Source organism: Hemicordylus capensis, chromosome 3 (assembly GCF_027244095.1).
Source record: "Hemicordylus capensis ecotype Gifberg chromosome 3, rHemCap1.1.pri, whole genome shotgun sequence".
Classification (NCBI taxonomy): Eukaryota; Metazoa; Chordata; class Lepidosauria; order Squamata; family Cordylidae; genus Hemicordylus; species Hemicordylus capensis.
In genome coordinates this window covers 8,444,164-8,458,941 of record NC_069659.1, presented here as the reverse complement: position 1 = coordinate 8,458,941, position 14,778 = coordinate 8,444,164, and the positions used below count along the sequence as shown (strand labels likewise).

The 14,778-nt window shown below is 50.1% G+C and overlaps 1 protein-coding gene across 1 annotated transcript in view; it reads left to right on the top strand.

The window, feature by feature from the left end:
- Window positions 1–781: 781 nt before the first annotated feature.
- WNT11 (Wnt family member 11) overlaps window positions 782–14,778 on the top strand; it is a 79,341-nt gene continuing 65,344 nt past the window's right edge. Inside the window, exon 1 of the mRNA XM_053313073.1 lies at window positions 782–1,343. The gene's annotated coding sequence lies outside the window, so the exon portion shown is untranslated. The remainder of the gene's footprint in view (window positions 1,344–14,778) is intronic.

Sequence of the window (14,778 nt, the reverse complement as noted above, 5' to 3'; positions counted from 1 at the left end):
GTATCTTTGGCAAGTGTGTGTGTGCATGCATGTGTCCTTGGTGTGTGCGGGAAGCGGGATCATTGATGTGTGTGTGTGTGTATCCTTGGCAGTTGTGTGTGTGTATCTTGTTGTGTGTCCTTGGTGTGTCAGGGGGCAGGATCCTTGGGGGGGGGTGTGTGTGTGTGTGTGTGTATCCTTGGCAAGTGTGTGTGTGTATGTGTGTGTGTGTGTGTGTGTCCTTAGTGTGTGCATGCTTGGCATGTGGTGGGGGGACCCTTGGTGTGTGTGTATCCTTGGCAGGTGTGTGTCCTTGGCATGTGAGGGAGGCGGGATCCTTGGGGGGGGGGTGTCCTTGGCAGGTGTGTGTGTGTATCCTTGGAGTGTGTGTGTCCTTGGCATGTGGCGAGGGGGGATCCTTGGTGTGTGTGTGTGTGTGTATCCTTGGCAGGTGTGTGTGTCCTTAGCATGTGTGTATCCTTGGCAAGTGTGTGTTTGTATGTGTGTGTGTGTGTGTGTGTCCTTGGCAGATAGGTGTGTGTGTGTGTGTGCTTGGCATGTGTGTGTGGGGGACCCTTGGTGTGTGTGTGTATCCTTGTCAGGTGTCTGTGTGTGTGTGTGTGCATCCTTGGAGTGTGTGCGTCCTTGGCATGTGGGGGGCGGGGCGGGATCCTTGGTGTGTGTGTGTGTGTGTGTGTGTGTGTGTATCCTTGGCAAGTCCTCCACGCTCCCCCCCCCCTCCCCGCCGGCCCGAATGGATCAAACAGGTTATTTGTCCGGCCGCAACGCAGCAGCCCAGCCGGCTCGTTTTGTTATGCTAATGCCGGCTGACATCACCAGGCACATCAAAGCCCCGAGGAGAGCATATAAGCAGGTTCCACCTCGGGCGGCGGCGGCAGCAGCAGCAGGGCCGGCAGGGCGAGCGAGCGACAGAGCGGGGCCCGTGGCGAGTTGCAGGCAGCAGCGAGCCGCGCAGCTGGAGCCAGGCTCGCGCGCCGGGCAGGCACGGAGGGGCGGGCGGCGTCGAGCCAGCGGCCGGGACCCCCGCGAGCGGCTGCCGCCCTTGCCGACTCGGTTGGCGCTCTGCTGCTGCTGCTGCTGAGGCTGAGCTGCCTCGGGCCGGAGCCCTCGCCCGCCGTCCCTCGCGGTGGCTGGCCGCTTGACTGAGCGCCCCGCCGCCCGCGGGCTGACCTCCTCCGGCCTCCGGGGCAACTCCGCCGACCTCTTCTGCGGGCGTCCTCCGCGCGCGAGCAGAGGAGCCGCCGGCGGCGAAGGAGAAGCGCCAGGTCGTCGCCACACCTGGAAGCCAAGGGCGGCGGTCGCGCCGGGGCCAGCGGGCAAGGGGACGGCGCGCGGGCGAGAAGGTAAGCGCAGCGGCGGCGATGGAGCGGGAGCGGGGCCGGCCGCGGTTCCCCACGGGGGTGCGACGACGAGACTGCCGCGATCGAGCCCCAACCATCCCGGCAGGGTGGCGGAGAGAGTTGGGGCTCTTCCGAAAGCCCGAGGAGGGCGGAAAAAAAAAAGCCTCGTGCAGAGTCGCGGGGTGGGACGCGAGGCTGCAGCCCGCTGGGCTCGATCCTCGGCAGAGCCGCAAGAAACGACGGCGGGTGGGAGGGAGAAAGACTGCCTTTGGGGAATCAGAAGTGTGTTGTGTGTGTGGGTACGTGTGTGAGTGTGAAAAACAGGACCCCCCCCCCACACACACACACCACACACACACACAATCTCGTGTGCATGCATGCGCCTTTTTTATTTGGGGGACAGAGAGGTGTCAGAAAAGGTAAGCAAGCGGGGCAGAGGATTTGCTCTTCTGTGCCCTTATTGCAGATTTCGGAACTGTAATGGGTGTGGAGGGGAGTGGGGGGGGGGAGAAGAAAAGAGCGACGTGTGTGGATTGCTGTGAAATGCCCCACGGAGGCGCCGGGCTGCAGGAGTTGGGGAAGAGTTCGTTAAACCGGGGTTTGTTGAAGCGAGAAAATGCGGAGCGAGGAAGGAAGAAGCGTCGTGAAGGCTAGTTGGGTGGGTGGAATCGTTCCACACACCGGAACACTCTCTCATAGGAACCTAGGAAGCTGGCTGCCATATACCGAGTCAGACCCTTGGCCCATCTAACTCAGTATTGTCTGCACAGATTGGTAGCGGCTTCTCCAAGGTTGCAGGCAGGAATCTCTCTCAGGCCTGTCCTGGAGATGCTGCCAGGGAGGGAACTTGGGACCTTTTCTCTGTTCATGGTAGGTGTGTGTGCATATATACTTCGAGACAAGAGGGAGAGCTGCTTGGCTGCAGCCTTCACTTGTGTCCATACACACGTGCAAAAGTGCCACACACTCTGAAGGACTGTTTCTTATTCCAGATTATAGACCCCTCAGAACAAAATAGGGGCTCCCCTGTGCTTGAACCCTATGGAAGAGGTAGACAGAACTTGATAGTGTTTTGTTTTTGTTTGTGATACCTTGAGGTCTAGAAACTTAGGGCATAATCCATCAGGAATGCCTGCTTCACAAGCCCCATTGCGATGACCCAGAGTCTGCCCATCTCTGTGTGGCCGGTATGGGAGACATTCCCAGTGCATACAGGTGACACATCTTCAGCATGTCGGAAACATACATGGGTTACATTTTTGGGATTCTTTTGTTCTCTCCTTGTATTCTCCGGGTTGACTGTAGGACTGGTGAAAGGCTTGTGAAACCTGGCAGCAGCAAACTTAGTTTCTATGGCATTAAGTTTCCAGGATGAAATTCTGGGAATTTGGAGAAGGGATACAGCTAGACAAATAGCACGTTCAACCCCGTTCTGCACATATTTACTCAGAAGTAATCCCATGGCATTTCGCAGGGGCTTTCTAGGTAGTGTGTTTAGGATTGCAGCCTAAACCTTTAATCCTCAATGCACCTACTGGGGAATACATCCCATTGAACTTTGCGAGGTTTGCTTCTCATTAAACATCCATGGCAGCACCAGTTCCTAACTGGGTCCCCAGATTCTCATTCTCTCTCTCTCTCTCTCTCTCTCTCTCTCATTTAATGCATTCACATATCACCAAAACAAGTGTCTCAATTATGTGTTATGTCATCCCAGTTGGGGATGATGGGAGTTGTAGTCCAACAATGTCTGGGGACCCATAGACTGGGCACTGCTGCCATAGGGTGCGGGGATGTTTTGCCCCACAGGACAAATACAATTATCCAGGGAGAACATTTTAATTACGAAAACACTGTGGAGGTAAAGCTATTCTATTCATTTATTTCTATCTATGCAAACCGCTTTGGGGACTTTTGTTGAAAAGTGGTCCACAAATATTTGTATTTGTATTTGGAAGTATTTCAGACTTGTATTTGTATTCGGAAAGGGGTAAACCTCTGCTGCAGTGCTGTGATCCAGATTTGAATGGGTGTGGGAGGGAAGTGCAGTTACATTTAATTTCTTTTTTAAAAGCAGGAGATCTTGTTTCCAGATCTCCCAACGCCTATCCTATCTGGCCCTTAAACATCCAATATTTGAATTTCTGGCTTGCATCTATTTATAACGCCCCCCCCCCAAAAAAACAACCCAAAAACAAATTAAGTTGGAAACTGAGATTTCTGAGGTATGGATTTCCGAAAGCAATTTTTTAGGATCTCTGGGATTGGGCTGTTCGTTATATTGCTACCAGGACTGTAAACTGATGTACCTTTACTTGGGAATAACTAAGCACTGCGAAACTTGGTTGGACTTACTTCATGCTAAAATAGGCTCAGGATCAAGCTGTCGATCTGGTTTGATATTTATCTAAAAGCAGAATGGCTGTCTTTGTGAATCCATGCATCTTGAAAAAGACTTACAGACATGGTTTAGGTTAACATAGAAAGTGTGTCTGGAGACTGACTGTGGATTCTTCTAAAAGGAAGAGGAATTCAGTGATAATTAAGGAAAGCATGCATAGAAAACGGAGGCAGAAGCATATCAAAGGGTGGGCTTTTGCATCCCGGCAGGTGTGAATAAAATGCATTTCTCTACATTCCAGACTAACACAATCAATGTACTAAAAACAAACCAAAAAACCCATTATGGATGTGGAGTTCTTTGTGTTGAGAATGCTGATCTTTCTCCCTCTCGCTCTCCAGATAGGCGATTCATAATGCATGCCCGCAATTTTTAATCAAAATGGTGGCTGGGATTAGTCAGAGAATAACTTTCAGGTTCTTCCCTCAATTTAAGTGAGAGGTTTAGGGAGGGAAAAAACATTTTAAATTAATCCCTCTTAAGGGCTGGGTGTGGAAGAGTTTACTTAACTCGGAGGTCCCCAGAGTGTTGTTGGATCACAGTGCACAGCATCCCCTACCCCAATGGCTGAAGGTCACTGCAGCATGAGATGATAGGAGTTGTAGTCCAACATAATCTGGGGACCCAACTCTGAGAACTCGATGGGGCTGTAACTCAGTGGGAAAGCATTTGCTTTGCATGCAGAAGGTTCCAAGTTCCCTCCCTGGCAGCATCTCCAAGATAGGGTCCAGAGAGACTCCTGCCTGCAACCTTGGAGAAGCCGCTGCCAATCTGGGTAGACAATACTGAGCCAGATGGACCAAGGGTCTGACTCCTTGAAAGCCAGCTTCCTATATTTCCAGTATTCTTATAATCCCCAATTTAAGCAGCTGGGATCCGATGACTATTATGTATAGGGAGGACGAACTGGAGACCTGTGGATCGGATCTGACCCATGAAATGAGTTTTTCTGACACTTATGCCAGAGCTGGAAATCAAATTGTGGCAAAGCTATTTGGCTTTGATACCAGTAGCTGGCCGGGATGGGTGGGTGATGGGCAAGAGCTGCTGCTTTCATGCTCTCCTTGGGGCTTCCTAGTGGTATTTGGCCAGACTCCGCTGGAAACAGGATGCTGGGATAGATGAATCCTCTGTCTGATCCACCAGGGCTCTACTGTCCTTCTGGTTTCACTTGTAAGCGGCGGGGGGCGTTATGTGTCCAAAAGTTGTTTAAAACAAGCAGCCAGCCACAGAGATTCCAAACGGCTCAGGCCGCAGTGTCTTTTTGAGTTTGGCGTATAGTGCCCTGCTGATAACTACACACCATCTTTATTACATTTATTACACAAACTTTGGCTGTCTTCTGAACAATTCCAAATGGCTCACATCTGGCTCGCAGGAGGCCAGCCTCAACACCCGGAGAGATTCCAGCACCGGACCTGCACTCCGGCACTAAATGCACGTCCGGTGCCTTCATCACATTTCTTGACTGACCCTGATGGCTTTCAGAAAAGTTCCGATGGTCTGGCAAAATAGGCTTCTGGCACTTGGCCTGGAGATTCTTCTCAGGGGCCACGGTGAAGACATGAATGAATGGAGCTGCCTTCGATGGAGCCTGGCCCTTGATCCATCTGTATGTCTCCTCTGACTGGCAGCAGGGTTTCAGTCAGGGGTCTTTCCTATCATCGATACTACTACCATCTCACACTGTGATCCCCCACTTCTAGGAACATAGGAAGCTTCCATATGCTGAGTCAGACCATTGATCCACCTAGCTCAGTATTGTCTACTCAGACTGGCAGCGGTTTTTCCAAGGTTGCAGGCAGGAGTCTCTCTCAGCCCTATCTTAGAGATGCTGCCAGGGAGGGGACTTGGAACCTTCTGCATGCAAACAAGCAGGTGTTTGTTTGTTTGTTTAATTTCTATTCCACCCTTCCTAAAGTGGCTCAGGGTGGTTTACACTAGATGTTGTTCCCAGATGTTGTTCCCAGAGTGACCCCATCCCCTAAGGGGAATATATTAGAGTGCTTATGTATGTAATCTCCCATTCAAATGCAAACCAAGGCAGACTCTGCTTAGCAAAGAGGACAATTTTTTGCTTGCTACCACAAGACCAGCTCTCATCCCATAGAAGAGCAGCTGATGAGATAGAGTGGGGACTGGGAAACCACTGTGTCATATCAGATGCGGAGTTGCACTTTAAAAACTCCCTGCCCACAGAAAACTAGGATTCCAAGGAGAAAGGTTCAGGCGAGTCTTTTCCCAGACAGGCTGGCTTTCTGCATGCAGAGAGTTCTGGGGAAGCAACAACCTTTCCATAAATAAACAAAAACAAACAAATAAATACACAACGCACAAACACACACAACCCTGAAATGGCACAATCTGGGAACAGACTTACCACCTGATTCTGACCTGGGCTCTAAATTTATGTGGCTAAAAATGCAGGTCGTGGAAGGTTCCTCCTTCCAACATGCCGCAATTTCCCCCTCCTTTGGCAGCCTGTCCCATCTCACCCCCTGACCTTCTGAAGAGGCATTGTTGGGGTACACAGGATGCTACTGTGGGAAGGGGGGGTGGAAAGTTCCCTTGCAAGAGCTTCCTCCCTGTCACAGAACCCTGGATGCCACATGGTGAATAGTGGTTCACATAAGGCTTGTTGTAAGGCAGGAGTGGCTGGGGATGATGGGAGTTGTAGTCCAAGAACATCTGGGGACAGAAGGTTGAGAATCCGTGTTCTACACAGAGAGAAGATATTTGGATAATAGGGAGTGTGTCAGACCATGAAGGAAAGACCTTTCTGTTCACTCAGGCTTATAAAAATTGATTTTTAAAAAAATGTTATGCATTGCATTTAAAAAATGTTTTTGTACTGTGTTTTGCAACTTCTTGTTTTGTGTTGCGATTTGTTTTGTTGTGTTTTAGGTGTTTTTATTGTATGTTTTTAAAATGTTTTGTGAGAACAATTTGTTAAGCTACGGCTAACAAATAAAGTGGTTTATCGTTGTTGTTGTTGTTGTTACCGTTGATCCATCTAGCTCCGTATGGCCTGGAGTGATGGGGAGTGACTATCCACAGTTCCAGATAAGAGTCTTCCCCAGCCCTACCTGGACTGGAGATGCTGCCAGCAACGGAACCTGGGACTTTCTGCATGCAAACAGAGGCGCTCTGACCCCCGGACCTTGGGGATCTGGCCTGTAGCATCCTAGATCCTGGGGGGGCCCTGCAATGGTTGGGGGGCTCTTACAGCCACTCGTTGTGCTGCCACACCGCTGTCCCCACACCTGCCCGCGCACAAAACACTGCCACTGCACCGCGGCGGCACTAATTGCGGCGAGGGGGGGTTGAGGAGGGGAGAGTTCCTCCTGTTACCCTTTGGAGGCAGTGAGCTCCATCCAGCTCCGCTCCCAAGTGATGGCCTCTCGCCTCTCTGCTTCCTCCACGTGGAGGAAGGCCGCTCAGCAGAGAGGTGAGAGGCCGTCACCTGGGAGGAGGTTGCGGAGCTGGACACATCCCAGACGTAGATGGAGGGTCACAGGGGGAACTTTCCCCTCCTCGCAGCCCCACCCTCCCTGCCACCACCACTGCAGTGCCCCCTCCCCCCCGGGTAGACATCTCCTCCTTAAAGGGGAACTACTACTACTACTACTACTACTACTACTACTATTATTATTATTATTATTACTACTACTACTACTACATTTATATCCCGCTCTTCCTCCAAGGAGCCCAGAGCGGTGTACTACATACTTAGGTTTCTCCTCACAACAACCCTGTGAAGTAGGTTAGGCTGAGAGTGAAGTGACTGGCCCAGAGTCACCCAGCTAGTATCATGGCTGAATGGGGATTTGAACTCGGGTCTCCCTGGTCCTAGTCCAGCACTCTAACCACTACACCATGCTGGCTCTCCCCTTCTCCTCCCCACCCACCCCACAGCTAGTGCAGCTGCCATGCAGTGGTGTATTTAAAAAAAAAACTGTGCAAAAGGGGGAGGACGTTCTCCTCTCCCCCACCACCATCATGACGGGGTGTGTGTGTGTTGGGGCTCCAAAGCCATTCAGGTCTGGGTTCCCAAATGACCTGGGTGCACCGCTGCATGCAAAGGAGATGCTCTGACCTACGGCCCCATCCCCTGTCCTGATCACTCGACGAAAGAAGCCCACAGACTTCAGGTTCTGACTGAGGGTCAGCGGAGCCCAGCGTTCTGTTTCCCACCTTGGCCAACGAAATGCCCCTGGGAAGCTCACCCTCAGGGCAGGAAGGCCAGTGGTCCTCTCCTGCTGTCTCGCCCCCCCAGCCACTCGTGTCCACTGGTATTCTGGGCTCTGGACATGGCGGCTCCATTGGGCTAGCATGGGTAGTTGCTGCCATTGGACCTCCTCTCCATTCATTTGTCTGTTGCCCTTTTAAAGCCATCGGAAGCCAGCAGGAGCCAAAGAATGAAGGGATCTCGCCTCCCTCCGCTGGCACAGATGTGTAAAAACCAGCAGAAGGCCAACCGGGCCCCCAATTAATAGTAGGAGATAACAAGCCACTTGTTCCTGGCCTGACCTCTGACCTGACTCTTCACCTTTGTAAACAACCCATCTGATGGCTTGAGGATTTGGCCTCCGCCTCCCCCCCCCCTTTCTCTCTCCCTTGGGAATTTCCCTCGGAAACCCATACATTTAACCCCTCATGATCCCTCGGTGTGCAAAGCGCTTGAAAAATGTGCGAGCCCTTTGAAAAGAGCAGTGCTAGTGGCTGCATCGGGTTGAAGGGGTCCTGCAAAGCCCTGCTTGGGACCCCCAATCTCTCCCCAGCTTACTGGTGCGTGGTTTGATCTGGTTCCCCCAGCCCCCAACCCTGACCCTTGTTCGGGGGAATTTGCAGTCACAGCAGCTTCTCCCTTGCCTGACCTTGGAGGGAGAGAATCACCTGTCATTTCCCACCTCCATTGGGTGATGGGGATGGAAGGAGGAAGAATAGTCTTGTGCTGTAACCGCTCCTCTTTCTTTCCACTGGCCAAAAGGAAAGTCCCCCAGGGGACTTCTTAAAAGGAAAATTCAGAACTACACGGTGCTACCTGAATGTAATCCACATGTATAGTGTGTACTGCTACAACACACACCTGTGCACGCATGCTCCCATCCCAATGACACAGCCAGCATGGTGGTGTAGTGGTTAGAGTGCTGGACTAGGACCGGGGAGACCCGAGTTCAAATCCCCATTCAGCCATGAAACTAGCTGGGTGACTCTGGGCCAGCCACTTCTCTCTCAGCCTAGCCTACTTCACAGGGTTGTTGTGAGGAGAAACGTAAGTATGTAGTACACCGCTCTGGGCTCCTTGGAGGAAGAGCGGGATATAAATGTAATAATAATAATAATAATAATAAATAATTTAGAAGCATCCATACAATCCTCAGAGCTGTGAGTCTGACAGCACTGTTGCAGAAGAGCTGTTACTTCCATTGCTGAAGATTCTGTAGGGCAGGGCTGCAGATCTCCGGCCCCCCTGCAGATGCTGGACTACAACTTCCATCATCCCAGACTATTGTAAGAGATTTGAGATGCCCCAGAGTTACCCCTCTTCAAATGGAAGGGATGGAGATCTCAAAGCTATCTTCACTATCGGCCACCATGGCTAGGAGTTGCGGTCCCCAAACAGCTGGAGGGCCAGAGTTGTGCTACAGCGCTGCTGTAGGGAGAAGCAGTGACACCTGCAGGAAGGATCTTTGGCAGAGGGAGGTGAAAGGGGTATCCTTGATTAGGGACAGGATTCTTGAGGAGCCTGGTCGGCTCCTTGGGCGTTTCTCATTGGCGCCCTGGGTGCAGTCCCAAAAGCCCTTGAAGAGCACCTCAACACCATAGGGGCCACAGAAATCACCATCAGCCAATTACAAAAAGCAGCTTTACTGGGAACAGCCTATATTCTGCGACGATATCTATAACAGCAGCAACAACATTGACAATAAAATTCAGCCATCCCAGGTCCTTGGGAAGGACTCGATGTCTGGATAAAACAAACCAGTCAATAACAGTCAATAACTGTTATTGACTGATCCAACGGTTGTGGCTGACATCCAGATTAATGCTGTGTTAGTGCAATGAAGAAAGAGGCACCCACACAAGAAGGTCATGTTGTTGAGTGGAGGTTCAAGTTGCACCAACTCTTGCAGTCTCCGTCTGCTCCTGCAAGCATTGCACTGAATGCACTTCCCATACTGAAGCATTGCTTCAGTTTGGGAAGAGAGCTGGTCTTGTGGTAACAAGCATGACTTGTCCCCTTAAGCTAAGCAGGATCCGCCCTGGTTGCATATGAATGGGAGACTAGAAGTATGAACACTGTAAGATATTCCCCTCAGAGGATGGAGCCGCTCTGGGAAGAGCATCTAGGCTCCAAGTTCCCTCCCTGGTGGCATCTCCAAGATAGGGCTGAAAGAGATTCCTGCCTGCAACCTTGGAGAAGCCGCTGCCAGTCTGTGTAGACAATACTGAGCGAGAAGGACCTATGGTCTGACTCAGTATATGGCAGCTTCCTATGTCCCTATGTCCCTATGTTCCACTTGCATGAGGATAGCAGAGAGCTTCTCATCATTCCCTGCAACATATGTTTGACAAAGTTCCCCACCAAAGGCTCTTGAACAAATGTAGCAGTCGTGGGATAAGGGGAGAGGTTCATGTGTGGATTGGTAACTGGTTGAAGGACAGGAAACAGAGGGTAGGTATAAATATCACAAATATTTATATATCGCTGGACAGTTCTCTAAATGGAGGGAAGTAAGAAGTGGGGTCCCCCCCCCAGCTGATTTGTACTGGGACCAGTGCTCTTTAACTTGTTCACAAATGATCTAGAAGTTGTGGTGACCAACAAAGTGGCCAAATTTGCTGATGACACGAAACCATTCAGGGTAGTGAAATCCAAAACAGATTGTGAGGAGCTCCAAAAGGATCTCTCCAAACTGGGGGAGTGGGTGACAAAATGGAAAATGTGTTTCCGTGTTAGCAAGTGTAAAGTGATGCATTTGGGGGCAAAAATACCCCAACTTCACATATACACCGATGGGGTATGAACTGTTGGTGACTGACTAGGAGATAGATCTTGGGGTCATGGTGGACAGCTTGTTGAAAATGTTGACTTATGTGCAGCAGCTGTGAAAAAGGCTGATTTCATCTTAGGGATCATTACGAAGAGGAATGAAAATAAAAATGCTAATATTATAATGTCCGTATACAAATCTGTGGTGTGGCCACATTTGAAGTACTGCATAGAGTCCTGGTTAAAGTATCTTAAGAAGGACATTGTAGAACTGGAAAAGGTGCAGAAGAGGGCAACCAAGATGATCAAGGGCCTGGAGGACCTTCCTTATGAGTCAAGGCTACAGTAACTGGGGCTTTTTAGTTTGGAAAAGAGACAACTACGTTGATACATGATAGTGGTGTAAAAAATTATGCATGCAGTAGAGAGAGTGGACAGAGATACATTTTTCTCCCTCTCTCACAACACTAGAACCAGGGGTCATCCCATGAAACATGGCCGACAAAAGGAAGTACTTTTTCACATAGCGCATAATTAATCTATGGAATTCTCTTCCACGGAATGTGGTGATGGCCACCATCTTGGATGGTGCCAATACCAAAAGGGGCTTAGGCAAATTCATGGAGGACAGGTCTATCCAGGCCCCTAGAGAGGCCATCAGCGGCCTGTGTTCGCACGCTGCCGCAGATTTCCCGGCCCCACCCCCTGTGTCTGATGTCAGAGGAAGGGGGCAGGGTTTTTCTTAGGGTTTTGCAAACGGGGTTTTGCGAACGTGGATGGGAGCGGCTCTCTCTGCTTTAAAAGGCAGGGTTGCCAGCCGGGCTGGGAAGCGGGTGCTTGGCTAAGCGGCTCAAAATGGAGATTCAGAGCCACATGGCTCTGGTTTTGAGCCACTTAGCTCAGCACTAGAGCCCCAGCCTGGCCAGGAACGCGTCTCCCTGCCTTTTAAAGCGGGGAGAGCTGTTACCAGCTGCTCTGTGAATGTGGCGCTGGCTGATAATTTGCTTGGAAATGGGGGGGGGGCACACCCTGTTTCTGAGCAAAACCTCGCCCCCTGCGTCAGATGTCAGAGCAGGGGGCAGGACCGGGGTGCGAGGCGCGGCCCTTGAGGGGCCCAGCCCAGGTTCTTTGAACCTGTTCATGCAATGGTGGCTCCGCCCCTGGGACTATCAATGGCTACTAGTCTGGTGGCTATAGGCCACCTCCAGCCTCAGAGGCACCCTCTGAATACCAGTTGCAGCCGGGAAGCAACAGCAAGAGAGAGGGCATGCCCTCAACTGCCTCTTGCCTGTGGGCTTCTCAGAGGCATCTGTGTCAAACAGGAAGCTGGACTAGATGCACCTTGGGCCTGATCCAGCAGGGCTGTTCTTATGTTCTTAAATGAGAAATCAAGTTATGAAGACTGTGTAGGACAGCACTGTCCAACCCAGCTTTCCCTCCTACCTTGATTCCACACAGTCACTTCTCCCTCCTCCTTCCTAGTTGTTTAAACCCACACAATCGAAAATTGGGAGTATACACAGCTCCCAAACCTGGGTAGGACACAGTTTTTGGTTGTGTGAATGACCCACGTGTTTCTCTTCTCCTTCTCCCCTTTCTGTCTTGTCTTGTGGCTGTTTGGGGGAAAGGATTTGAGTACTGCCAATTAGCCTTCAGACTTTCCCTTCTGACATGTAACACATATTAGAAAACAGTAGTCTGTGTTGTTAAGCCAAAATCCAAGGGAGAGATAAGAAGGGACTCTGAAATAGCCCATCTTAAGCAGCGCAATGAATGCTAAGGATTAAGGAGTGAAGTTTTCAAGTGGCCTTCTTAGGGCAACGATAAAAGGCCCTGAAGTACACCAGCTGCGGAGCAGAGGATGGGCTAAAAAAGGCCCTCCATGGCTGAAGTTATCTTTGCTTGTACTGATTGGGTTTTGAGAGAGAGAGGGGGGGGGGAAGTTAGGCAAGGAAGGCTGCCAAGACAAGGCTGTTCTTTATGATGGCTTCCTGCCAGGAATGGTGTTTCAGAGGCTGGATTCTTAGGCCACTGGGACCCTCTGGATGAAAACTTTAATGTGCACACCAGAGTACAGCAAATACACCACCGAGGAAAAGTCGTCCATCGAACCTTTTCCAAGTGTAAATTTCCCCTCCAAGGCATTGTCGTGGAACGATCCCTTCCACTTTCCCAACTCGCTGGAGTACTTCAAACATGCCCATAAAAACCCAGGGTGTGTGTAGTGGGTGGTGGGATGGGTGGGGGGGTGACAATCCATTTGCCATCATCCAGTGTATAAAGAGCCTGATCGTCTTCCTGTTGGAAAAATGGGATGCCGTCCATCTCAGGAACAGCAGGGGCTCATCTTCATTCCAGAGGGCTACAGTCTGATCCTAACTCACGTTTACTCAGCAGTGAAGCCCTGCTGGTTTCTGAGACTCACTTCAAAGTACAGTATTTAACTGAATCTAAGTTTATTCCAAGTTTTTTTTTTTAATATTAGCAACCAGGAGATCGTCTTAAACTCAGAGTCCTGTTGCTTTTGAGTAAATTCAAGTATAACCCATATTTAATCTCTGCTTTTAAAGGGGGTCGTCTTAAATTCAGAGTCATCTTCGATTCGGGTAAATACGGTACACATGCATCGGATTGCAGACTGGCTGTGCAATCCTGCGCATGTTTACTCAGAAGTCGGCCCACTTCATTCAAAGGGAGTGACTGTCTAGTAAGAATGTACTTGCAGTTACAGTCCAGATCACAGTCCTAAGCCTTTCTTAGGCAGAGCGTATGGTTACTTCTGAGTAAGTCCAGTGGCTTTCATACCATTCAGCGAGCTGCCAATTGAAGCTTGCAAGGGCAGGGAAGCTCTGAAGCTACTAAGGAGCATGTCGTTGAATGTGTGGCAACACTCCCATCAGTTGTATTCTGTCTAGTAATCTTTTGTGTTCTGTTGTTTGGAAGTTTGTCCCAGTGGGGATTTTGTAGAGAGTGTGGGAGGTAGAGTCAGAAAGAAAAGGGAGAAGGAGAAAATGGAGTCGTTTCTGGCATAAAGTCTTCGTTAAATCCACATAAGGTTGTTTTGTGTTTACAAGAGAAGCCGTTACAAAACACCATCATTCCCATAGAGAGCACCGTTACAAGCGGGATGTAGTAGTACTACTACTACTAGTAGTACTACTACTAGTAGTAATAGTAGTACTACTCTGTAGTAGCCTGCTCCCCTGCTAACTGAGCAAAGAGTGGCAGTTCTCTTATATTGAGCCAGGGGAGAGCAACTGGCCCTATCCAGTCCCAGCACAGGATCCCTCTAGTAGCTGTTGTGGGTGTCTGTCTTATGTTTGTTTGGTTAGATTGTGGGCCACTTGAGGACAGGGAGCCATTTTATTTACTTATTTTTATTTCTCTGTGTAAACCGCTTTGGGGACTTTTGTTGAAAAGCGGTATATAAATATTCGGAGTAGTAGTCATTGTCTAGGGTCAGAAATCGAATCACTGCTAAACACTGTCTGTATATTCAGTAGCGATATAGCAATGGAGTTTGGACTAGACAAGTGTGTTGCATCAATAATGAACAGAGGAAAAATAACAAAACCAGAAGCTATCGGTGTTCCAAGGTGTCCTTGGAACATGAGCTGCTCCACCCCACCCTGAGGGCCATCTTGCCCCCCCATCCAGCTGGCCGCTCTGTTGCTGCCCGCCCATCGCCCCTGCTGCCATCACCACCCATCCATCTGCCCATGTAGTGATCAGACACCCCTACCCTAAAGAGTTAACTGGAAGTGAACCCTGTCCTGACTGACAGTCTGGTGAACTCCAGAGCTCAGCCAATCAGCACACCAGGTGGGTGGGACCTAGAGAGCCACTGGGAGGAAGAGAAGAGTTTCTTTGTTTATTTATTTATTATTTATTTAATACATTTCTATACCGCCCAGTTCAGACATTACATTGTACCTGCATTCAGTTCTCTGTGGACATGGACATTTTTGTGTGGATGGCTGTATGTGTGTTCGTTTTGAAAGTGAAGCTGGGCTCAGGGCCCTTGAAATGCAGGATACAGG